The sequence below is a fragment of the Cricetulus griseus genome, chromosome 4 (assembly GCF_003668045.3).
Source record: "Cricetulus griseus strain 17A/GY chromosome 4, alternate assembly CriGri-PICRH-1.0, whole genome shotgun sequence".
NCBI classification, from domain to species: domain Eukaryota; kingdom Metazoa; phylum Chordata; class Mammalia; order Rodentia; family Cricetidae; genus Cricetulus; species Cricetulus griseus.
The window spans coordinates 215792790-215800602 of NC_048597.1; positions in this window are offsets into that span (position 1 = coordinate 215792790).

The following is a 7813-nucleotide window of genomic DNA, read 5'->3' on the forward strand; positions in this document are numbered from 1 at the left end:
CCCTCCCCCTACTGGCTCCACCCCTGCCTTCCCTCCCTCCCTCCCTCCCTCGTGCACATTCCTCCCAGGCTGAGGTCAGCCCCTCTGGGATGGGGAGTCCCCCCCCCAACCAGCCACATCACAGTTCTGCACTCACTCCTGTTTTCTTCATTGCCCAGCAGAGTGGGGTGGGGAAGCAAGGGGGTGGGGGAGGGGCTATACCAGGAAAGCTGCAAAAGTAGACTGTATGACACTCCGTACTTATCAGGCATTTGCACAAATGCCATTTACATAAATACTACATTCCCTAAGCTGGATAAAGAGAGGAAGCCTCTCTGGAAGCCCTGATTTGGGGGGCAGGGTGCTCTGTATGCTCTAGGTGGAATTGAAGATGCTGGGGAGATCCCCAGAGCCTGTTTAGGGACCAACTTTTTACCCCCCAAGACAGGTTTCTCTGTGTAGGCCTGGCTGTCCTGAAACTCTGTTTGTAGACCAGGTTGGCCTTGAACTCAGAGATCCGCTGCCTGTCTCTGCATCCCCAGGTGCTGGGATTAAAGGCATGGGTCACTGCCTGCCAACCCTTTAGTAGTGAAGAGACAGGACTGAATTCAGACACTATAGCTCATCGGTTGAGTATCCTGAGTTGGAGACTGAACTTTATAGTTCATTCTCCCCATTTTCTTCACTGTAGCCACTGGGTCAAGCAGGCTGGGTGCATGCTAGAGGAACATGCTAGCACAGGTCTGAGGGGAACCCTTCTCTGTCATGGCTACCATTCCAGGCTCAGGCTCAGGCTCAACTTCTCTCCCACCTATCTCTCCTGTTTCCTACCCTGCACAGCCACTTTCTCTACCCTTAAACCACTATGCCCAGGGCTTTATCAGAGTCTCCCTCCCTCCCCTGGGGATTCATCAGAGTTCTCAAAAGTCCCCAATCAACCCCGAACAGTACCCAAGACCACCCCTCCTAGGAATCCTATCATAGGTCTTGCTGAAGATAGGGCAAAACCCTACCTGCCTCCTGCCCCTGGCTGGGTCCCTGGGGTCAACCTTCATAGTACCTTGCTTCTATAGCCTGACTTGGTTTGCAGGACTTGTAGGCACTGTAGCTCTTGGCCTGGGTCCACAGCACATCCCTAGTTCAGCCTTGCCGTACTTCTAGTACTCCAGTGGCCTCATTTCTGGAATGTGTAGAGCTTTTGTTGCCAAAATGTTACCTAGGCTGTGCCCTGAACCCTTTAGTGTCACCTGATGGGCTTGTCTTTACAATTCACTAGCCACCTTGGCTATCGTTCTTCCACTGTGGGAGATTCCTATTGCATCATTTCAAACCTCAGGACCAGGCCCTAGGTTTTCCACGGTGGAGCAGCAGCAGGGACCATCATCCCTGGGGACCCTACAATCTGGAGATGCCCAGCAGAGAGAGATACAGGAGAGAGATGCCTGTAGAAAAGCTTTCCACTTTCCAGGGCCTCCTGGGTCACCATGAGGCTCAGGGATTAATGGAGAAGATACATCTCAGGTCCTCCTTTCACTCTGTCCCAGGCCTCCCCAAACTGACTTTCCCCCAACCCTAATGAGATCAGGTGTAGAGAGATATTTGCCCAGGCACAAAGGGCCTAGGGGCCAACAGGCCCTTGCTGGCCTAAACCAGACTAAACTGGCTATCTGAACATGCAGTAGTAATTACCCCAAATAGAGCCAACCAAGGTCTGCCAAGGGAGCCCCAGCAACTGCTGCCGTGCCACGAGACAAGATGACCTGAAGCACTCTACAGCTGCCATGAAAGACCCTGATGCCTGTGTGGCAGCTTCCCTTTCCCTGGGCAGGCATGGGTCTATAAGGCTTTCTCCTTCCTGAAATAAACTAAGCTTGCTTCACCCAACAAATCTCCCAGAGTCTGTGCCCCCACCCACTGACTCTGCGTCTACCTGCCCTCTCCCCCAAGGGGAAGTTCAATAGGACAAAGCAGGAGATCAAAGCAGCAGTCAGGAAGCAGAGAAGGGAGATGATGCCAACTATGATTTTTCTCCCAACCAAGATTACCTGCAAGGTTGCATCTCCATCAACAGTAAAAAATTAGCACAGAGGTGGTGGTGCACACCTTTAATCCCAGCACTCAGGAGGCAGAGGTGGATTTCTGACTTCGAGGTCAGCCTGGTCTACAGGGCAAGTTCTAGGACATCCAGGGCTACACAGAGAAACCCTGTCTCAAAACAAACAACAAAAAAGAGGGAGGAGGGCCAGGGAGATGGCTCACTGGTTAAGAACATGGGTTGCTCTTGCAGAGGACCCAAGTTCAATTCCCAACACCCATATGGCAGCTCACAACTGTCTGTAATCCAGCTCAAAGTGATTTGACACCCTCATACAGACATAAATGCAGGCAAAACACAAATGCACATAAAATAAAAATAGTGAAGTTAAGACAAGAAGAAGGGCCGGGCATTGGTGGCGCATACCTTTAATCCCAGAATTCGGGAGGCAGAGGCAGGTGGATCTCTGTGAGTTCGAAGCCAGCCTGGTCTCCAGAGTGAGTGCCAGGATAGGCTCCAAAGCTACACAGAGAAACCCTGTCTCGAAAAACCAAAAAAAAAAAAAAAAAAAAAAAAAAAAAAGGAGGAGGAGGAGGAGGAGGAAGGAGGAGGAGGAGGAGAGAAGAAGAAGAAGAAGAAGAAGAAGAAGAAGAAGAAGAAGAAGAAGAAGAAGAAGAAGAAGAAGAAGAAGAAGGAACTGTGTGTGGTCTTCACCTCTGTCTCCCTTGAACCCTGTTACCTACCACCGTGTGACTGAGGCTAGTTGTCTGGCAGGTATATGCTTGCTGTAAAATGCCCCAACTGGCTGGAGGCCATCACCCTGAGCACACAATGGGGGTTGCCTTCCATGCCAATTGCAATAGACTGGGAAGACGCAGGCCCACATGGCAGTGATGAAGATCCCAAGATCTCCTTCAGACATAGGGATTCCTGTCAGTGTTTGGGGATGGGCTGAAACACAGAGCTAAACAAAAGACACTGTAGTCTTATCATCATCCCTTTATATCTCCCAAGGCCACTGGGGTCCTGGCTGGCCATGCCACTGAAGTCAGGGCTGTTAGGCTTTAGCCTGAAGTAGCCTGGCGGTCTTGGTCTAAGGGTGTGTATGTAATGATTTTTGAGGGACATCAGAAGTTAGGGCTCTGGGACTGTTGAGATGGCTCAGCAGGTGAAGGTGCTTGCCACCAGACCTGATACTCTGGGTTCAATCCCCAAAACATACACAGTGAAAGGAGAGAACTGAATCCCACATGTTTCTTCTAACCTCTGCAAGCATGTCGTGGCACACATACACACACTAGCAAATGTACATAAGTAAAACGTTAATGTAAAAAAGTCTTAGGTTGGGGTTGATGCTTTAGCTCAGTGGTAGAGCTCTTGCCTAGCAAGCACAAAGCTCTGGGTTCAGTCCTCAGCTCCAGGAGCAGGGCGTATCTTAGGTCTGCTTTGAAACATGGTGAGACACTCCATTAGGGCTATGCAGTCACAGAAGCCCTGGCTATAACCCCAGGAAGGGCCTCTTTCCCATTCTGCACAGGACATCTGTCTCCACCTGCCTGCTGGGCCTGCCTCCTCCCCACAAGTTTCCCATAAGCTCCCCTTTTTAGGCCTCTGACTCTTGGGGGTTGTTCCTTCCTTCCTCTCTTCCCAGCTGTTCTGCTGCCCTACAAATAGGTTAAAAATACCGAGGCCACCACCAACCACATCAGTAGTCCAGCAACTATTTCAAGTGAGCCAGGCTCTCTTGGAGGCAGGTCAGACTCGTGGCAGTCCTCATAGGCTGGAGACTACACTGAACCCAGGAGTCTGGGTCCCTACTCGGCTCTCCACATCCTGCTAAGCGTCTTGGACCTCATACTGCAGCTGCCCATGGGTGTGGACATTGGGAGAGTTCTAGAGAAAGAACTCAATTTCTCTTTCCTCACTCAGCTGTTTCCCAAGAAAGGAGGAACTGCGGAGGCCAAGCCAAGACCAGCTCCAAGCAGTGGTGGATGTCTACCTCACTGGGTACCTCCAGTTAGGGTTCAAAATACCTGGGCTGTCCTTCATGCCACCCTCCTACCCCCCACGCATGGCTGGGAATTTCCCACCAGCTAAAGAAAGGCTGAATTGAGAGGCCGCCCCCACCAGTCCTGGGACAATGGAGCCTTATGCCCTCCAGATCAGAGCTGGAGTAGAAGGGCCAAGGGCAGGTGGGGGCCTAACTGTCTGTACCGGGGTAAGGCTCTACTTGCCAGAACCACACCCAGACCCAGTGCCAAGTGAGATCCCAGGGGATCCAGGCCAGGGCCCTGGATGGCCCACCCAGGCAGGGAGGCACCGGGTGCATCAGACAGACAATGCCAGTCCCTCAATGGCCCTCTGTGCAGGGTTCCCCTCAGGACAGAAGGAAGGAACCATCTCCGGTGCTCGCTTCCTGCTGGGTGGGTATGGTGGCCCTGGAATAGCTCCAGCCCGCCTGCACACATTGGGGTTCAGGCCTGAGCCTCTGAAGAAAGACAGGGATTTGGGGATGGCGCAGGATCCTGTTCTTGTCAGTCGTACCCCGTGGCAGAGATAGCCGGAATGGCCTGAGGAACTGGGGCGGAGGAGAGGCCTAAGAAACAGGCGCTCCTTCCGATCCGCCACCACAACCTTTCATCTCCTGCCAGCCTTAGAAACCCGGTGGCCTCTGGCCACTGACAGGTGTAAGGAGGCGAAGTCCCAGGTCCCGGGTCCAATCCTTCCCTCCCCCCGCCTCCGCGGCGCCGACCCTCGCTCGCCCCAGGACCCAGCGGCTTTGTCAGGCCGCGGGCGCGGAGCCTCCAATGCCATACAAAGCTGCTTTTGTGTCCAGCGTCCTCCACGGGACCCGGTGACGTCAGCCTCCGTGACCAGCTCAGCCCCAGAGAGAAGGGGCTGTGGCGCCCCCTGGCGGCCGGCGGCAGAGACCTGGAGCTCCGCCCAGTTGGGGCCGATCTTTCGCCTACTACTCCCAGGAGCAGGCTCAGCCTGCCGCTGCCCCTGCTGTTCCTGGAAGAAAACCCAGGCATTTAGCACGGTACTCTGCCCACGCCCATTCTACAGGCACCCAGCACGTTGTTTTTCACGTTCAACCTTCCAATGGCAGACCTCCATGAACAGCCTGTCCTTACCCCTCTGATTTGGCGAGGTGGTATTCTAACCCTTACTTCTTCTACAAAGTGTTTTAGCATATGTTAACTATACATAATAATGGCTCATGATGACGTTTCAACATGTATAACATGCATTCCATCCTATTAACCCCTCTTACACTCTCCCTCGTCTTGCACTTCCACGGATCTCTTCCCCAACTATTCAATTCCCCAACCGCCCCCTCCCCGCAAGTCAGGGTTTCTCTGTGTAGCTTTGTAGACCAGGCTGCCCTCGAACTCAGAGATGCGCCTGCCTCTGCCTCCCGAGTACTGGGATTAGGGTGTGCGCCACCACCGCCAGGATTCAATTGTTTTTTTTGTTTTGTTTTGTTTTGTTTTGTTTTAATAAAGAGATACAAGAGTAGTCTTGCTTCCAGGAGTATGGATGGATTCCTTACCAGTGGCTACAACACTAAAGAAAATGTCTCTCCCCTCCTCCACCAACCAGTTAGTGTCTGTAAGGGGAGAGGTGGGGCCTGGTGAGCTACCTCTTTCCACGACAGGGTGTTCAGAGGCCCCATGCATCCTGGGAAAGTGTTCTACATTTTACCTTCTATCAATTCTCTGTCCCACTTTTACAATGTTCCCCAAGCCTTGGAGGTGGATTTGTTTTTTTTGTTTTGTTTTGTTTTGAGTCTCAATATATAGCCCAAGCTGGCCCGTACTCATGGTCAATCTCCTGCCTCAGCCTCCTGTGTGCTAGAATGACAAGTGGTACCACCACTCCTAGCTTCTCCTGAGTTTGTCTGTCAAGTCAAGGGGTGCAGCCCACTTATCTGTGTCACTTTGGCACCTTTAAATTGTCTTTTTTGTTGTTGTTGTTGTTTTGAGACAGGGTTTCTCTGTGGCTTTGGAGACTGTCCTGGAACTAGCTCTTGTAGACCAGGCTGGTCTCGAACTCACAGAGGGTCAACCTGCCTCTGCCTGCCGAGTGCTGGGATTAAAGGCGTGCGCCACCACGCCTTTAAATTGGGTTTAAGCTTCTGTGCTAGTCATCATCTCTTGCATTAACGGCTGGCTAGACACCCTGGCTACTCCCAGTTTGCACGAACCCTCTAGAAGAGCTCCCAAGTCTGCTCAGAGGTTCTTCGAGACTGAAGGCTTCCCCAGACCCCAAACTGCAGCTGGGAAGAGGAGGCTGCATAGACTCTCACATGTAAGCCGACCAGTCCAGAGGGCAAACTGAAGGAAGCTTAGAGCATTAAGACTGACCTCTGCCTAGAAAGCTGAATGTCCAGGGTCCTACCCCAGGTGAGTCACTAAGGTGTGATCCACCTTCTTGTTCCGTTTGATACCTGGGAGAAAAGAACAACCGGCAGTTCTTGGTGTTTTGTTTCTACATTTTATTATTTCAAATCATGTGAACAATTCCATAAAACATGTGAAAAAAGCAAGGAAGTGTTCAACGCTGAAGGACCCGGGCCTGGGGCGAGGGCATGAGGGGCCTGGCCCCTCAGCAGGCAGCGGCGGTTCCTAGATTAGCGCTAAGGAGCTACATTTAGGTTAATGGAGCCTGGGCCCAGGGCTTCAGGGCAGGGCCCTCAGTGACATTGGCAGTTGTCTGGAACAGCCCTTGGAATCCAATTCCATGGAGGGCAGGGCAGGGGGCTGCCCGGAGAGGGACGGGTGTAAACACGCAGACACACTCAAGGCACGGAATCACTGGAAAGGGACGGGTGGGGTGGGATGGGGGGGGGGGGGCAGGGTGCTGGTCAGGACCTGACAGTTTTAAATAGATTTCTCTAAAAAGTTTTCTAGGTTTGCAGTTTTCCTTTTTTTTTTCCTTTTTCCTTTTTTCTTTTTCTTTTTTTTTTTAAGCTACGAGAATGAGCAGGTGGACTGCGTCTCCAGGAATGGTGGCGTCTCATGCTTCTTGTGCTTTTTCCTTTGGGGCCTCCGAGCGGCAGAGGGCAGGGTAGGCAGGAGGCTCCCTGTAAACATTTGGACTTGGGTTAGGGCTGGTGTTGGACAAAGCCGGGGGGTCTAGGCTGGAGTAGTGGGTACCCCTCCAGACACAGGCCTTGGGAAACTCTGCATGCGCTCCCCTCTCACCCCAGAACAAGACAACGATCAGAAAATAGAGAACAGATGCCCAGGAAGGGTGTACCGTGGCCACTCCCGGCACCTTAGACAAGGGTGGGCTTCGAACAGGGAGGCCTGTGGCAACCCCTCCCCCAAGTCTAGAGTCGAGGGAGGGGACAGGGGAGCTGAGAACAGAGAAAAGATGGGAGAAGCAGCTGGGGGGGGACAGGCAGGGAGCATGGTCTTCTTGCCCTCTTCCTCAGGGGGAGTAGGGAGCAGAGTCGGCGGTGGCCCTGGAGGTGGAGGACAGACACAGCCTGGGTTACTTGAGGCTCTTCTTGCCTCTCTAGACAATGATTCCCCCTCCTACCCCCCTGCCTACTTTTATCAGGGACACAGCTGTGCCCAGGGACCAGCCTCTGTTGCTGGGCTACAGGGTGTATGTAGCCCAGTGACACTAGGGCTAACCTGGGCCTAGGGTTCTCAGGTCTGAGAGAAAGACAGCTAAGAACAAGTGTGAAGCTGGTCAGTGAGCAGTGGGGTGGCCAGGTCTCCTCCTGCATCTAGACTAGGCTAGTATGACATGCTGGTGAGGAGGCGATTTCTTCCAAGGATACTGAGT